The 18,274-nt window shown below is 39.8% G+C and overlaps 1 pseudogene; it reads right to left on the reverse strand.

Annotated features, from left to right (window-relative positions):
• Positions 1-1,288: 1,288 nt before the first annotated feature.
• Positions 1,289-1,408, reverse strand: LOC120585674 (uncharacterized; annotated as a pseudogene).
• Between the last annotated feature and the right edge of the window lie 16,866 nt (positions 1,409-18,274).

Genomic DNA, 18,274 nt, shown 5'->3' on the forward strand with positions numbered 1-18,274 from the left:
ACTAATATTCCATTGTATATATGTACCACCTTTTCTTTATCAACAATTACTTTAAATGTAAATTGATTAAATGCTCCAATCAAAAGATAGGGTGGCTAAATGAATAAGAAAATGAGACCTTTACAAATGGTACCTACAAGAGACTCACTTCGGATCCAAAGACATACACAGACTGAAAGTAAAAGGATGGAAAAAGATGTTTCATGAAAATGGAAATACACAAACAAAAAGCTGGGGTAGCAATACTTGTACCTGACAAAATAGATTTCAAAACAAAGGCTATAACAAGAGACAAAGAAAAGACCCAGTAATTCCCCTGCTGGATATTTATCCAAAGAAATTCAAAACACTACTTTGAAGGGACATGTGAATTCATATGTTCATTGCAGAATTATTTACAAAAGCCAAGATATGGATGCAACCTGGAAGTCCATCGATGGGTGAATGGATTAAGAAGAGGTGGTACATATACACGATGGAATATTACTCAGCTATGTATCTCTTTATGTGACTGTTCATCTGTATCCTTTATCATGTCCTTTAATAAACTGGTAAACGTAAGTGTTTCCCTGAGTTCTATGAGCCACTCTAGCATATAATCAAATCCAAAGGGGAGAAGGTCATGGCAACCTCTAATTGGCAGCCAAGTTGGACAGAAGTTGTCGGTAACCTGGGGACCTACTACTTGTGATTGGCATCTGAAGTGGGGCAAGGGGCGCGATCTTGTGTGACTGAGCCCTTAAGCTGTGGAATCTGATGCTATCTCCAGGTAGAAAATATCAGAATTGAGTTAAATTATAGAACACCCACCTAGTATCTTGGAATTGCTTAATATGGGACAATAACCAGCACATTTGGTGACCAGAAGTGTCACAGTGAATTGTTCTGTGTGAAAGCAAAAGAGAAAGACACAGGAGAACTGTAGGTTTTTCCAATTCACCCCCATACCTGGCCTCCATGGACTTGAAGTTATGTGGGGAAAACGGACAAGGAAAATAGCTTTTTTACTCCTTTTGATCTCCAGTATTTATTTTAACCTAACTTCAGGAACTAAAAACCAAAAGCAGCAGCCTACCTAGAAATCTATACATGAAACAGAAACTGATATCCAATGCTGAAATTCAATACCAGATAGTGCTGCCAGACAGCGGAAAGATCCTAAGTAGTCACAAGGACAATGAGATCATTAAAAATGCACTTTTTTTTTTTTAGGAGAGGCAACCCTTGGTTGACCTCACAGATTGCAAGGACCTTGTCAGCTTACAATCCCTTATTTTTTTACTTATTATGCCTACAGCACCTGGTCTTCCTGGATGGTCTCCCATCCAAGTACTAACCTGGCCCGACCCTGCTTAGCTCCCAAGATCAGACAGGATCAGGCCTGTGTCAGGGTAGCATGGCCGTAGGCTTCTTTTTCTTGAAATAGATTCTAAGTGGTGACATTCCTTTCTCCAGTCCCTCCTGGGTAAAGAGACTAAGAGAAAACTTCTGTATTTTTATTCTAATAGAACTTAATGAGTGCTTTTGTCCTAAAAAGAAATGAGAAAATAAGGGAGAAAAAAAGGTGGTGGTGGTGGTGGTGTGGTGTATTATTATTATTATTATTATTATTATATCAATATCATCATCATCATCATCATTATCATCATCATCATCATCATCATCATCATCATCATCATCGCACCAGAACCAGGACCTTGGCAACGGGGCTACGTTCAGCTGCTAATTGTTCTGATATGAGCAGAGGAGTAAGAATTTATGCTGATAAATGAGAAAACAATATAGTAATTGATCAAAAATATGTCAATATATTGACCAGAAGTTAAAAGGTGAAGAATAGGATCTGTCTAGGGCTGGGAACCTGGAGCAAGATTCCAGAATGCTGGATTACAGCACACAGCAAAGAAGAATGATGGGTTAGGTGATCAATATGAGCTTGCCAGGCGAACTACTGCCAGGTACTGGGGGCTGAGCTTGGCTGGTGAAGTCAGGAAAGCCATGAAGATGAGTGACATCTGAGGCATAGTCCTTACAAGGTAGTTACATCCAGAGTAACGTCCTAAATCAGAATTTCATTACAGCTTGATGACCTAGAAACTTCCCTTCAGTCATCCAGGACAATGTTCAAGGGATGGATGAGCTAGAGCAAAAGTCTGAATTGATGGAATGTAAGTAGCATCAATTAAATTCTTCACCCTGCCACTACTAATAGAACATTTTGGAACTGAATTTCTTAAAATTAAACTGCTTCCCCCCTTCCTTTACCTCTTTATACCACATATTTACTTTAGCTGCATGCACAGTTTGGCAACAACCATAGAATGAAAATGAGGAAACCATGCAGCATTAAGATCAAGCCCCACCTTGTAAGAAGCCCATTTAAAAAAAGAAACAAAACGCCTGTGAGGCTCCTAAAGAGCCAGCCATCAGCCTTCAGACACACCCAGACTCACAACTGAATTCGTGTTAAGAACCATTCGTTCAGTGACTGTTTATTTATTGAATGACCAACCACCTTGTGCGTGGCACAAGCTAGATTCTGAGGACACACTGCCCGCCTAAGAGAAGATCTTTCTCCGTGTAGGAGAAAGACATGTAAACCATCAACTGCAGAACCATTTGGCCAGAGCTCTAACTGCAGCGTGCACAAGATGAGTGGCGGCGGAAGTGTATTTATCCTCGAACACTAAGGACAGGCTTATTCCGACGTCTTAACATGTGCCACATATAAATAAATATCTGCCGACAGAAAGTACGGATTGCAAGGGATCATGCTGAGATCTAACAAAAACTATTTCTAATTTCACTTAATCCATAGAATATACTGACACAACATTTTCCAGTATTGAATCCTAATAAACCTTTATTTATCAAGTCCTTATCAGCTCCAAGCTGCAGACCACTGCCATTCCTGCACTTGTTTTTAATCTCTTTTTCTACCTTTAGTTTCCAAACCAACGTGGACTTTGTCATCCACCTTCCAGTGTGGGGTGAAGGTCGTCACCTGGTCATTTATATTGCCGTGTTCTCAGTGTAACACAGACATATGGCTAATGTGTCCTTAATTGTGTTATTTTGTTGTGCTCTGCTGCTATCGCATCTCCTGAATTTTCTTCAGTCAATTACTGTCAAGTGCATTTAATTTCTTCTATTTCATGTTAGCCCATTGCCAACATTCTCATCCCCAATAGAGCCGAAATTCCGCTGGAGAAATACTGGGTTTTTCTTTTACACTGATACAGAGTCACTCTATAATAGTTTCTTGAAAGGGAAGCTATTCTTTTCTGGAAGGTCTAGACCGCCATTGTAAGAGCTGGATTCTTTTAGCCTCTCAGTGTATGTCCACATTCTTTATTTGGTATGTCACTCTTCCCATGCTCCACTTAATTATGTGATAATGTGGAGAGTGCTACAGTAGTCTGAGAAAATGAGTCGAATTACTCCGGATTCAACAACAAATGGCAGAGCCCGCAGATTGCCACTTACTCACCCTCTGGTCAATTAAAAAAACACAACTGAGATCTTAGTAGAAAGATCTGAAGATAGAAACGAAAGATCCAAAATCTCTACACTCCCATGAAATGAAATGTTTTTCCTCTAAATGTACTGTATTTGCTATAGTTTCAATACAGTTGAAATACTTCATATAGAAATTAGAAAATATTATGATTATACTTAGCGTGCAGGAAGCTTTTCTGAGCTCTATCTCACATTAGTTTCTTCTTTTTTTTTTAACCATAGAAACTGAGCGGGTTACTTTCTCCCTCCAGGGTACAATTTAAATTTCTTTTTTATTCCTTTAATTTTTTAAGTGCATTGTTTCCACAAGTTTCAAGAGCTGGTTTAAAGAAGGAGTTTACAATTTGCATCTTTTAGGTTAGATTACATCTACATTTTTTAGTGCGTATCCTAAATGTACTAAGAAGTGAAACATTTTTTAAGACTCGGTATAACAGCTTAGTCCAGAGCATGATTTTCATAATTTTAGCTATTTAGGGAAAACATTAACATTTTTTTAAAAACAGAACAATATTACATCATGAAATTTGCAGTGCATGGATACCAAATTTCTCCACAAAGATTTTTCAAAGGTATGTAAGCACCAAATTTCTCCACAAAGATTTTAAAGAGGACACTAGAAGTGGACTTAGGATGCTGGGTGGCAGCTGGTCTGACATGACAGGCATGAATAAATGTGCCAACAAAGCCCTTATGGTTTATTGGGTAATTATGGGAAGTAGCATTGGTGCCAGCCAATCAGACTCCTGGGCAGCTACTTCGAAACCCACTTACTCTTAAAGTAGATCATTAAAAATGCACTTCGGTGGAGAAGCTTTACTCCTACTCGACATAAACAGTCTATTTGCAAAGTTAGTCATTTGGTCAAAATGCAGCACATCAGTGATGGTACAGTGAACAGCCACCTCTATATTACACAAACATCTTCCATTAAAGGCATTTTGGAGTGAAGCTTTCAAACATGAGAGGAACGAATGGGCCTGCAACGGGCACGTGCCCATCCATTTCTATCCATAAAACCACATATTGACACACAAAAGCGACTTCATTCCATTTGTTTGCAGGTTTCTGAAATGTAACTCTAGAGCTTATGTGTACAGTGCAAACTGAATCACATTTATTTAAATACCAAACAGAGGACAAATTTCTTTTTTACTTGAAAAGGCAAATCTTAATTCTTGGAAGCTGGTTAAGTGCATATCTCCTCCTGCCAAACCACAAAACAAAGAGGTGATAACTAAAAAGCTTTCTGAAAATCACTCAGGAAGATTCAAACTTTTACTTAATGACATGGAGAAGACTATTTTTAAACGTACAACCTCCCGCTGCCCAAAACTTCAAAAGGCAAGTTGGCTCCAAGTACTGTCTTGGGAAGAGGGTTGACGGAACAATATCAAGCAAACCATGAAGACTTTAGCCTAGGTGTGAGAAAATGTTTTAAGCTACAATTGGATTTACGCGAATACAATGTTTAATTTTGTAAAATGACATTCACCGTCAATCCCAGAAGGTTATTAATACCTAATCCTAGAAGTCAACCTTCTCAACAGAAAATTTTAGTCTCTCTCCAGAAAAGGTATACACGTTAAGGTCTGAAAAGCTCTGCCAATAAATTTGATTTGACTCATAACCGGGGCAATGTTCAAAATATTTATAACTGGTTGGCATGGGCAGTAGGTGAACAGAATGGATTCCTGGATCCATTGCCCAGGGGAGGGGTCTGAAAGGCCCCTAGGCAGAGGGTTCCAAGAGAGGAACCAAGGAAGACAGGGTCTCAAGAAAGCAGCCACTTACTGACCAGTTCAGACATATTTCAATATTTTAACAATTAGTGTAAATACACCTGTGTGCATTAACTCACATCAACTTTGCTCCTACCTATGTGAAACATCCATCACACTGGGTAGACCTAGAGAAGAAGCATTTTAAAACAATGCTCCTGGTAATTTGCATTGAAAATGTAGATGATGATCAGATGCACCTGAGATCCTCCCATCAGAACACAATGGGGCAGGTGGGAGGGAAAGGAAGGAAAGAAGGAAGGATGAGTTCGGGGATAAGCATAACCTATCACAGCAACTAAAGGATTTAGGACTGTGCACCTTAAGGAAAGGGAAGCAATATTGGCTGGAAAGGAAACTTGAAATAAAAAAAGGCTTAAGAAGGTAAAATGTAGCCTTTTCTCTGGCTGACAAGAATGACAAGTGTGCAGGCCACCAGGAGCAATGAGGTAGGCACTGGTTTCCATCAGCATCCTAAATCCAATTTGAAACCATCATTTCATCTTCAAAGAAATAGATGAAAAAGTTTACACTGGAGACAAAGCACCTGAAGTTGAATCACATCATCAACCTGGGGCTGATGAGACACTGAGTGGATTTTCTATTACATTTCTACAGACCGAACATCTGTCTTAGAGTGAGCTTATTCAGCCTCAGCCAAAAGCTTTTACATCTAGGCATACTCATCATCATCGAGGGCACTGAACTGAAAGATACTCTGAGAAGACAAGACGGACTATTGGGAAATCGTTTTAACGAAAGCTTATTCTGAACAAGAAAAAATACCCCAGATGAAGCAGCATGAAAAAGAACCTATGGCCTACCAATCAGATTCTTTGAAAAAAATTAGCCCTCATGCTGTTGCTGTGAGCAAAGTGACCTTCCACTTTCTGAAGAGGCCCAGGTACCAATGGGTGAATAACTTATTAAAAGCACAAAACACTCTAACACTGAGGCAGAGGAAAATTTTACGTACTTCTGTTTTCACACTGCAGACATCTAAATGTTGACCAAAAGACCCACTGCAAGTAAGCAAATTAAATCCTATGCCTTAGGTCTCCCACAAAAATCTAAAAGAGAAAACCTATGCATCACATAAATAACACTTTGAAGCAAACATAAATTAAAGCTGTGCTTTCTTTCCCTGGAGAAAACTGATAGACAAGCTCTCAGATCTTAAGTTCTGAAATGCCTTTGCAAATAGTGTGGGTATGAAGGAAAATCTACTGGGCTTTCTCAGCTACCCTTAGAGCTGTGCCTCCAGCCACTTGGTCACAGCTGGTTCCTTGAGATGCTGGTTGACGTCTCTCAAAGCAGTGGCCCGGTGTATTTCACAGAAAGCCTCTTTCTGGAAGGCAGAGCTCCTTGGAATGATACCACATTGGCCAGAAACCCTTATTTCCTGCAGTGCAGCATCCATCCAAGAAAAGTCTATCCAGGACCAATATTGCCAAGAATAATACAGACAAACATGTTGGCATTCACAAACTTTGAAGGTAGCCCAGAAACTGAGATGCTCAACCCACTCACAGCAGAGAAAGACATACGCCTCCACTTCTTTGTCTGGATTACCTATCCAATACCTGAAAGATTTAGCTAGCCCACTACTAGCAAGCAAAGACTAGCTCAAGGAATAACAGGTCTTTGGAAAAAGCAGCTGATGCTCGAGAGTCGGAGATTTAGGCAAAATCTGATTCTTTAGAACAGTACCTCCCGGTGGTATTGGACCAGATCTAGTCAGTGTTTCTATTTAACTTCATGAGTGGAGTTAGGTGCTAAGGACAAGGGACCCCATTAAGTCAACTAAAACTAATTAATTGACCTCAGTCTTGATCCAGTAGAAAGCATACATTTGGTAAAGCTAACTCAAAGTTTGATCGCCAACCTTTCCAATGTCCTTAAGCTAGAGACAGTAGGGGTGGTGTTGTGGCCTGTATAGAATAGACCAAACCAAGAATGCTCTCAAAGGCTGTTTATTAGCCGGCGGCTGTCCTGTACAAAGGAGCAGCCCCGAAATGCCAAGATACAAGGTTTTTAAGCCCTAAATCCCATTCTTCATTCTATCTTAAACACAAAGGTCTATTTCTCTCCTATTCACTACCTGTCAACCCACTGGTCAAGTGTGCAAGTGGGGAGTACAGAAGCAGAAAGCTTGTTGTTAGAATGTTATGTTCCTATGGGTGATTGCCTATGTTCCCATGGGCAATAGCCAGTGTTCCCATGGGCGATGGCCAAACAGTAATTTTCAGCTTATATATAATTAATTATTTTTCATGCCACACAAGCAAGCAGGGTTACACAGGCTAAAATTGGCAGTTAGCGTATGAGCTCATTGTTACAAGTTTCCGGATTAACAGAATGCGGTTAGGGGTTCTAGAAACTAGGCCTAAGGTATAGACTTCCTTTGTCCAGTTTCAGGTTTTAATTATCCTTTAACCCTTACACATTTCAGCAGGCTATCACAGTGGGACCACAGGTGGTTAACATCTCTACCTGGTCCTCTGGCCTTCAGCTTCTTCAACAAGGAAGAGCAAATGTGCAGAAGCTACAAGAGATTTAAATTTTGGCAGGCACCATTGCAATACAGTCCCTTCAATTTAACGGCAGGAAATTCTGGTCGGAACTTTCTAAACTCATTTCCACACTTCTCAGTAACTACCAACCCACCTAGAATCTTCAGAAACTCATTAGTGCCCACCCCCTTCTGGCTAGAATGCCTGACTGTAAAAAAAAAAAAAAAAGAAGAAGGACCACTCTCTTAAAAGAATAATTTTATTTCAGAACATCTGTATATTTTAATCTATAGTCTCAAAATAATAAGTGTTTTGGCACACTGTACTAATGATAATTTGGCTTATGAAACTATTAGTGGCTGAGTTAATACTATTTTACAAGTGACCGACTTATATTTTAGAAACTATTTACTGTCCTGCACTAATCTAGACAACTATATTTTCATGTGTATTAGTCTGAGCTTCATAAGCCAAATATACATTTGAGTTGAAGAAGATTAGCAAACACCCTGAAAAAAAAATAATGTTAGACATTGGAATCACAAGGCCATCAAGAGAGGCAGAGTAAAATTAAGACAGATTGGCAGGGAGAAAATATCTAAATACCTTTTAAATGAGATTTGAAAAGGAGAGGGAGGAGCAATGAGGTGTAAAGATAAGACAAAGGCAAACATTCAGAGTTCCAGATAAACAAGCAGATATCATTCATATCCAGTAAAGTACTTGAGGCAGAGAGGCCATCAAGCCTCACAAGGAGCAATGCTCCCATCTTGCACGTTAATTATAAGAGGAAGTCTAGTCCTTGCCTGCCATACAGCTAGTTAGATTTCTAGTTTTCCATCTCACTGCTCTAAGGAATCATTTATGTTAGCTCAAGCCACCAGAGACTAATGGATATTCCCCACTCCATAAACTAGCAGCCACATTCATGCGTTTCTATGAAGAGCTTAGGGAGGGGAACAGGTATGTAAAGTTTTCTCTATAACCAAAATTATCATTTACCAACAACGCTGATGGTGTTACACTCTCAGGTATAAATCAAGTAGACCTGTATATTTCTAAAGTGCTAGCCACCTTGTATTAGGCAAATATTGATCAGGTCTGGCTCTGAGTGAGTACTCAGAGCTGTACCAACTGTGAGAAACTCCAAGTTGCACTGGGACCAAAGCTTGTGTTCCAACAAATTTGAGAAAAAAAAACCACCTTTACCTTCAGGCCTGCTAAGGTGCCTAGGACAAAGGAGTATGACTGGTGGCTCAGGACCCAGATCTGCTTAGAAAGCGAAATAAGATTGCTTGCGGTCCCTTCTTTCTACCAAAAATACCAGCTTTTTTACTACTTTATTATCATTATCCCCACCAAGAAAAGTCTTTATCAATACTCAGATTTTTATCTTATAAAGATTCAAGTAGCACCAAAAAAAAAGTAGACAGGAAAAAAGAAGCAAAACAACTACTTTGCTTTTCTAATGTTTAAAAAAAGCAAAAAAAAAAAAAAACAAAGAATACTGAAATTATGAATACATTCATTTGACTAAAAAGTTTAATCACTGATTAGAGCTGACCATATCAGGTTTAACCCAAATTTCCAGGCACTCAATGCAACATCATCTAGTCAACCGAATGGACCAGTCACAATTAAGGAAAACCAACCTACACGAGTTTGAACTAAATCCCAAGCCCCTTGAAATTATCACCAGAATAAAATGAATTATTGGTTACTCTAGTTTCATCCTAATGAAATTCAGGTTTTAATGCTTGGTGGTATTTTGTTCATATATATTGCCTTTTGGGGTTTTGTTTTTGTTATTGTCTACTGAGTTTAGCAATTTAAGGACAATGCTGGCTAGAAATTTTGCTCCACAGCCTAGAACTTAAAGGTCAGCCTAATCAATGTTATTTAACAATAAAGCCAGGAGTCCAATTGTTGTGATCCTCTTAACATACTGGGCTCACTCCTGCGGTAATTTACAATTCAGGAATATAAAATTAATCTCAGTTGAAGGCATTTAACTCAGCTACTGTAGAACAAACCTAAGTGAAATGGTATAAATCTAGATGATTCTATGCCTCGGTCAACATGGAGGGAGCTGAATCTCTGTGAACAAGGATTCTCTGCAATTCATAGACAGTCATTTACCCAGCATTGTGAAGAAATCAATACTGTTTTTGGTGGTGGGTGGAAGTGACAGATGGCACTTAACTTTTCTTTAATAAAATTCTTTGTGAACAAGAGTAATCATCATTTTAAAAAAGACAGAATACTTCCTTTTATTGTTTTTCTTCCTAATATAATAAATGACAATTTCACTTTTTATCCTTTCTCTAGTTCTTAAAGAAAGCTGCAAGATGGAAGCCACAGGAATAAAAGTTCTGTGGTAGCTGTGAAAAACAGCAGTCTAGCAGCCACTGGAGGGAAAAATGGGTTTGGAGCTCCCCAAAAAGCTCTGTCTCCAAAGAATCATCACCATTTTATGTCTGGCAGCTCACTGAAAAGCTCCATTCTCAGGGCTTCTCTTTATTTGACATGACTCAGAACTCACTCTGTTTAAACAGACCTATCTACAGGGCATTTGTCAAAAATAATCAATGGCAATCGTTCAACATTGCTGATGCCTGAGGCAGTATTACCAATTGGGGCTAACAAGAGGCTGACCAAAAAACTTAAAAGAAAAAACTAGAGAATGATATGTTCATATAGGCTTTGAAAAGTTCTGAAATATCCCTGGCAAGCAAGAAACTAATGTGTATGAGCCCAGCTGTGTGCATGCCCAGGGCTGTGCACATGCCCAGAAAAGACCTAAAAAGGCCATAATCTCATACCCCTAGCTGACCTTGAGGCTCTGTTCAATCACAAGGTAAAGGCTAAGGCAAACTTGTAAATAAACTGCCACAGCATTTAAAGTGTGCCCCAAAACACACACACACACACACACACACACACACACACACACACAGAGTCACCCAGCAAAGGCGAGGAGCCTTATTGGTTCAAGGCATGTAAGGAAATCTATGACCAATAATTAGCTAATCTATAAGGCAACCAAACAGAGACTTCAGTGGCTACACATAGGTTTATAGATTTTATACAGACAACAGAATCAGTTCAGGAAGATCACTAAACAAACAAGTAAACAGCAACAACAAAAATATTGACAGGGTGAGGAAGTAGGGAGAAATGTGATTTCCGGAGTTGCTACATCATTTTATTTTAAATGTTCAAATTGAAAAAAAAAAAGAGATGCAAAGAAAGAGAAAGTACGACTTATACACAGGGAAAACATCACTAATAGAAACTGTACTTAAGGAAACCTGGACATTAAATTTGCTAGGCAGAGACTTTAAGGCAGCTATCACAAATACAGTCGAAGAGCTACAAGAAACAATGTATAATGAATTAAAGGAAATTATGAGAATGATGTCCCACCAAATAGAGATCATCAGTAAGACATGGAAATTATTAGGAAGAAGAAGAGTGAAAGAGGAGGAGGAAAAAGAAGAGAGAGGGTGATGAAGAAAGAGGGAGAGGAAGGTCAAGGAGGAGGAGGAGGAGGACCAAATAGTCTGGACTTTAAAAGTACAACAATGGCAATGAAGAATTCACTAGATGGACTCAAACAACAGAGTTTAATGGGCAGAAAAAAAGAATCAGCGAACTTGAAAACAAATTGGCTGAGATCATCTAAGTTGAGGAATAGCAACGAAAAAGAATGAAGAAAAATGAACAAAGCCTTGGAGACTTATGGGAGTCTGTTCAAGTACACCAACATAACAATAATGACAATCCCAGAGGAGAGGAGAGAAAGGTGCAGAAAGAATATCTGAAGATAAAATGGCCAAAAACGTCCTCAATTTGATGAAAGACATTGATTAGCACATCTAAGCAGCTCGAGAAACTCTAAGCAGGATAAATGTGAAGAGACAGACACCGCAACAGATCATAGTCAAACTGCCGAAAGACAAAGACTAAGAAGGAATCTTAAAAACAGCAAGAGAAAAGCAACTCACAACATACATGGGATCCTTAAGATTAAAACCTGAGTTTCCATCAAAAACTCTGAAGGCCAAAAGGCAGTGTAATGACTAAGAGAAAGAATTCCAGCAAAACTATCTCCAAAAATGAATGATAAGTTAGGACATTCCCAGTGACAGACTCTCTCCTTGAGCAAACTTCATTTAGGGTCTCTGAGCCCTCTTCTAAACAAGGCCTAAACTTTGGCCTGCCTTTAGCGAGAATCTTACTAAGTCGGTTTAGCAAGATTCCCCCACGCTTGACAACTGATGAAGTTCCTTGGCTCCCACTCTTGATGTCTAAATCCTCGGCCTGCCCTTAACCAGAATCCTGTTAGGCCAGTTTAGCAAGAATCCCTCTACTCTGGATGCTTCTTCTTAGTAATTTTAGATCCACTGACACCTTCACTCTGCTTGTTGGCTATAAATCTCCATTTTTCCTTGTTGTAATCAGAGTTAAGCCCCGTCTTTCTTCCCTACTATAATAGTCTTGCCCCTATTGCAATAGTCATGAATAAAGTTTTCTTTATCATTTTACCAAGTTGCCAGAATAATTTTTCTCTGTAACACCAGGTGAACGAAACCTGAGAGAATCTGCCACTAGCAGCAGACAAGCCCTACAAGAAATATTAAAGGAAGTTCTTTGGTATTTCAGCCTAAAGGAAGGCTGAAATGAAAGGACGCTAGATGGTAATTTAAGTTCATATGAAGAAATAAAGAGTACTATTAAAGTCAAATACATTTTTAAAATATTAAAAAGAGTACAATGTATTTTTGTTTATAATTCTTTCTGATTAAAAAGAAAACTAGATAAAGAAATATTTCTAAAATCGTGTGGGATATTATAATGTATAAAGATGTAATTTGTATAATAGTAATTGTACAAAGGAGGGAGATGGAAACAGGATTACACTGAAGCAAAACTTTTTATACCATAAAAATTAGATTGGTATCAACTTAACGATTGTTTTAAGATGTTAAGATGTTACCTGTAATCCCTGGGAAAACCAGTCCTAAAATAAATCAAAAAGATAGAGTAAGACAACAACGATGGCACTAAAATGGCGTGCTAGGAAATATCTATTTAACACAAAAGGAAGCAGCACTGGAGAAATAGACAAAAAAAGACATAAGATATACAGCAAACAAATAGCAAAATGGATACCTACCTTAAATCTTACTTTATCGGCAATTATATTAAATGCAATGGACTAACTACTACAATCAAAAAACGAAGATTGACAGAATGGATTTTCTAATGATCCAACTATACAGTATCTACGAGAGATTCACTTTAGCTCCAAAGACACACGTAAAGTAAAAGGATGGAATAATACACACCATGCAAACAGGAACCCAAAGAAAGCTGGGCTAAGCTAGTATCAGACAAAAGAGACTTAAGACAAAACATTTTTGAAAAGAAAAATAAGGATATTTTATAATGATAAAAAGATCAATCCAACTGTCTACTTGATATTGCCAGTGGGTGCTTATCTCAAAGTCAATATGTTTCAAATGAGTGTTACCCAAAACGATTTCTCCTAAAGCCTTCCCCATCTCGTTGAAAACAACTACATCCCTCCGGTCACTCCAGGCAAGAACCTTCACTCCTCTTTTCTTTCACTTCCTACATCCAGTCCATCAGCAAATTCTACCAGCATTACCTTCAAAATATATCAAGAATCGGGGCACATCTCATCATCTTCACCATCACCATCTGGATCTAAAGATTATCTCCCTCTGGATTACTTCAGTATCCTCCTAACTAAGCCACCCTTAATTTTTCTTCAAGTTACTCCAGGACTTTACGAGGCATAATTACTGAAAAGGGCACTGTATATAGCCCTGATAACTAGCAAGAAATAGGAAAATACAGAAAAATATCAAAAAGTACTCAGAGCAAATTTGGCAAATAACTTTAAAACTGTTCCAAATAAAGCAAAAGATAACTTCCAACAATTTTACATTTCCAAGAAATCTTCACTGTAACAAAGTTTGTTTTCATTACCCAAAGTTTACTTTATAACTCTGTGTTTTGCAAGTACTTCCCAACAAACAATTTTGTGCAACAGATGTTTCTCCCTCATCCTCGTCCATGTAACACTTGCCCTCCACAAAAAGTTGCCTCATTATATGTTCCTAGTATTTGCATGCCAGATAAATGGAGCAAGGCAGCTGAACCACACTGTAACCAAACTCTACATCTCCATTGGTCTGCCAGCAAGCAGGATTTTCCCCCTTAATCATACCTATTCCTCTTCCAGTAACAAAAATTTAAAAAAAAAAAAACCCTCCTAAATCATCTACTAAATACATGCACATACGTTCAGACAAAGACAGTAGAAGAGGGTGCTGCCTGCATGATAAGCATGTGCAGAGCAGTACACCCTATTCGGCAGGCCATGCAGTCGGTATCACTTCAAAGCAGGGACGGAGCCCTGCGGGCTCAGGTTCCCAGTCTGGTTATTGCATGTGTGAGCTGCACAATTCAAGTAAGATACTGACCCTCGGAGCTTCAGCTCCAGCTACTGTAAAACGGGGAAGGGGCTGGGGGAGCGGCAACAGCAGCATTTACTTCACATGACATTGATAAAGATTAAATGCAATAAATGAATCTATAGCACTAACTTCTGTGCCTGACACCAAGGTAAAATAAGTATTAATAAATAATACTGACTAGTGTTGTTTTCATGTAACAGAAGGGGAAGAACAGCTCTATTTGCAGCCCAGCCCTTAATCTTTCATTGTCGAAATCAAGAACAATAAAAATTAATCGTCACTGCACCCTTTCACCAACAAACTGTGGGTGAGGAAAAAACTCTGCCTAAGAATTTGATTTTTTTCCCCGAAATCAAAGTTTTTACCAGTTCTTTGTATCACATATCGTAAGGACCAAGGGATTGTCTTTTGGTACGGGATAGCCCAATGATGGTCTCACAAGTTATGGAGGGTGAGTCCAGGAGCTCATCTAGATGGGGAGACACAGATGAATCTAAGTTATATAATAAGAGCATTTTGAGAATTTGAGAAGTTGTCTCTGGGTAACTCCAAGATTTCAGAAGCCCTGGAAACTTGGAAAAGAGAGGTGATGAGCTCTCCAGCTATGAAGAAAGGCCAGAAATATTTAAAGAGTTTAGGATCCTTACGCAGACTAAGGCCAGTAAGAGGTAACCCACGATGAAAAGTGGTTAATAAACCAGTTTTGGAAAAATCATGCCTGATGTAGAATTTGAAGTTGTTCCTTGTTCTGATTACTCTAGTCTGTTCTGTGATTATTTGATTATCCCTAAAATCTTCCTAACAGTCTGTTGCTCATAGCAACTTGACAGTGGTGATTTGGGCAGTGAGGGATTAAGGGCTGGGCTGCAAATAGAGTGCTGTGTAATGGGGAAAGGACAAGAGCCAAAGGAGAAGAGACTGGTGAGAGGAAAATGGAAACGAAGAGCAAGTACGGAAAAGAGCAAACAAGTCAGGAGAGAATATAAGTTCTACCAAGAATCCTTGGAAACGTTGAAGAGAGCCCTGGCCCTCCAACATTCGATGCAATGAAAGCTTCAGTTGCTCTGTTTAGAACAGACATTACACAACATATAAAAGATGGAGGACTTGGGGATACTCTGGTTACGATGATTGATTCACGTATCTGTTATTAAAATTTTATGTAATCGTACACTTATATTTGGATCAATCCGAAGTTAGGAAGAAAGCAAGGTCAGGAAGTAAGAGTTAAGAAGTTAAAATTACAATGATGTTTTATTTAAAATAGGTAAGAACAGCAACTATTTTATCAAAGCTCTTACATTTAAATAAATGTCAAAATATAAATCAGGAACTAAGAAATATCTTAAGTATGTCATAGAACATATTGAAAGCAACGCTGACACAAGAATCAGCCAAAGTGAAAACAGATTCCAGCCTTGCTCCTTACCGTGCGAGCTGGAAAATCCCCTCAAGCTCTCAATGTTTTCCGAGCCTTGTCCTTTAATGAGGGCTAAGGGGCCCGGCTCTGCCTGACTAGACGTCTACGGTCCTCGCGCCCCTCACCTCACCATTCATCCAGAGGTGGGCTTCCTCCGTTCCTGATACCGCCCGTTCCTCTGGCCTCCTTGGGTTCTGAGGACCCTTCAAAATCCCCAGTTTACTCTTTTGGACTTTAGCACACCTCACGGGTTGGGACTTGGCTCATTCATTCCTTTTCAGCAGCTCCCTCACTCTGTCGCTCCCCATCCCCTTGGGTGTGGACTTTTTCTGCATCCGCCAACCATGCCGCTGCTTCCCACTCATGCCCAAGAAGGCCACAGTCCAGCCTCCAGGAGGTAGTGGGGATCTGGGTGGCAATAACACCCCTGCTGGGTACCCACGATAATCAAATGAGATCATCTCTACACTAGCTCTGTATAAAAATAAGACATTACGACATGATTACCTAAATAACCTGTGGTATAATACTAAATTCTCTCCAGCTTGGATTTTTTTTTGTAAATGTTACGCTAATCTATATATCGTTGTTTCTCTTGTGATGACACTGGGATCCACCCCAAAGGAGCAGACAAAAACATTATTTGTCTTTATCTGCCTGTAAAAGCAATTAGATGCCAGTGTTAAGAACAGCACACATACAAATGTTAGCACTATTATGGAGCGTATGTGTAAGATGTGAAAAATTGGGGGTCAACTTCATTTAACTGACTCACGTAGATGAGGAAAAACTCCCACCGTGCAACCAAGAGTTAGTCTCAAATCACCTCCGTAATACACAGCAATATGTAGACTTGGCTCCACACGGCTCCCCCAGGGGCCCTTGAGACTCTCTCCCTGGAGTCCCATCGGCCCTCCTCACACAGCTTTGCCCCCTCCTAAGGGGGCAGGCAAGACGATTCAAAAGTCCAGATGCATCTACCTGCATCTTCCCAAGGCTGCCCTGACCTAGGCAACGATCCTTTCCCTCGCCTTTCTTTTCCTAACCTCCACTTCGCCTTTTTTATAATTATTCTCAACAGGAACGTTTTAAACTAAGCTGGTAGCACCTTAGCCCAGGTCCGAAGTTCTGCTAGATGGTGCCAAGTGCCAGCTAATTTGGTCACCATAATGGAACAATTGAGGCTTGTGTACAGTCGAAGTACTGAGACACGGCCAATAAAAAACAGAATGACATCAATCATTAACAGTTAAATCATTGTTTTCAAACTGACAAGAAATTAAGTATTAAATGCATCACTGGAATGAAACATAATCAATTGTAGAGGGAAATTGCAGGCACTATGCTAAATCTACTCTTCTGGACTCTAGTTAGCCAGTTTCCTTTAAAGCTGTCTTTCATAACCAAACACTGTCCTGTCCGTCACTTACTGGCCCAGTCACAAAAGCCCCCTGTCATCTCTGGACAGGAGTCCGACAGCTTCCAGAGCATCAGTTCTGCCACTAACACTTATTTCTTTTCAACCTACATAAGATTGTATTAATTTAACCAGGCTAGAGACATTCTTTTTCTGTTAGGATCAACCTTGCGGCCAGACCTGTCCTCATTCCGTGTTTCTCTGCAGGGTCCGTTTCAAGGGCTCCCTCTCAGCTGCCTTAGTCAGTGACTCAGTTCGTGGTAGCCACGCTCAAGATCACAAAAAATGTTTCCCTCAGTTGACACCCCATTAACTTTGGAGGTGAATTACTTTAGAGGTGTGCTGCTGCTAAATTACGACTGGCACATTCAGGTCAATTATCTCCCCCTCCATCTAGCCGGACGTATTTCTCTCTCAGGCAGTAAGAACTGCCACCTCTCAGAACACCCGCTTCTCAGAGAATATCCAGCCAGGTGACTGCCTGGGCTGCCCGGGTCGGGGTACACTCATGGCTCTCTCCTCAAAGAACCCCACACGCTTTGCTTTTCTTTCATGAATGTCTCACGTACAGCATAAAAACTCAAATAACACTGAAGTTGCATCATGGTTATTTTCTACACAGAGGATACTACGGGACTTTTCATTGATTTCTGAAGATGTGACATGATACGTGTGAGAGTATCTGTGGTCTGCTTTGTTAATGTGACTCCAAGAGGTAAAAAGAGAACAAAATACAGGTGCTCAGCACATCAATTGCTTTCCCGTGCTCTCCCTCACTGCCTCCTCTTCTCTCTCCTGGAGTCCGACCCACTCACACGGCCAGATTTTCTCATTGGCCTGGTGTATTAGTCATATTGTAAGTAAACTGATTGCCATAGAGATTCCCAGACAAACCGATATAGAAGGTATTTGTCTCTCTCTCATAATAGTCTGAGGTGATAGCCAGTCCTGAGGTTGTAGCTCTGCTCTGTGAAATCATACAGAGACCCATATTCCTTCTACATCTTTGTCCCTCTGTTTCCAAGGATGCAGCCCTCATCCCCATCTTCTGAGCTGACTAGCTGCATCATAATCTGCAAGAGGGAGAAGGAGAAAGTAGAGCAGCGTGTGTGACT

This window comes from Pteropus medius, unplaced genomic scaffold, assembly GCF_902729225.1.
Source record: "Pteropus medius unplaced genomic scaffold, Ma_sr-lr_union100, whole genome shotgun sequence".
NCBI classification, from domain to species: Eukaryota; Metazoa; Chordata; class Mammalia; order Chiroptera; family Pteropodidae; genus Pteropus; species Pteropus medius.